Below are 627 nucleotides of genomic sequence, written 5' to 3'. Positions count from 1 at the left end.
CGTTATTCATGACTCTGTTTGTACCTCTATGCCCCCAAATATACAATTTAGGGCAACTGAACTTTCACATAACCTAACATTTTTTTGCCTTTCCCTCTTACGGCAAAATGGCTTTGGCTGACGACCGGGACGAGAGTGACTAAATGGTAAAATATCCTTGCAGTTAATTTCCAGGTGAAATTGAGGGTAGCAAAAAACCGGCTTTTTTGGCCCCGAGGCGAGGAGTCTCCGGTCGGTTCAAGTTGCAGTTGGGATTGGAGAGCGAGCGAACGAAGCAAAGGGTTTGTCCTCTCGTCTCGCTCCTCAACTTAAATTCCCCTCTCGCTTCACTACTATAATAATTTTCCCTCACGAAAAACAAAACCCCCAAACCCCACCCCCGTGTACCTTCGGGGAAATATCATCACGTATAAAAGTCTGTGAATTTATCATACACTTCGTCACTGGATCCTATTACTGTCAGAAGACTGTGCTTGAGTGACCGTGACCGAAGGGATTTGTTAATTAAACGTGGCAAATTCAGACCGTAGAGTTTATGCGAGAAATGGAGTGCTCGTTCATCTGCATATAAAATTACAACGTCTGAAGGAAATTCAGAATTTATATTTAATAAAATATATTTTAATA

This window comes from Penaeus monodon, chromosome 15, assembly GCF_015228065.2.
Source record: "Penaeus monodon isolate SGIC_2016 chromosome 15, NSTDA_Pmon_1, whole genome shotgun sequence".
Classification (NCBI taxonomy): Eukaryota; Metazoa; Arthropoda; class Malacostraca; order Decapoda; family Penaeidae; genus Penaeus; species Penaeus monodon.
This window is presented reverse-complemented; position numbering follows the sequence as displayed.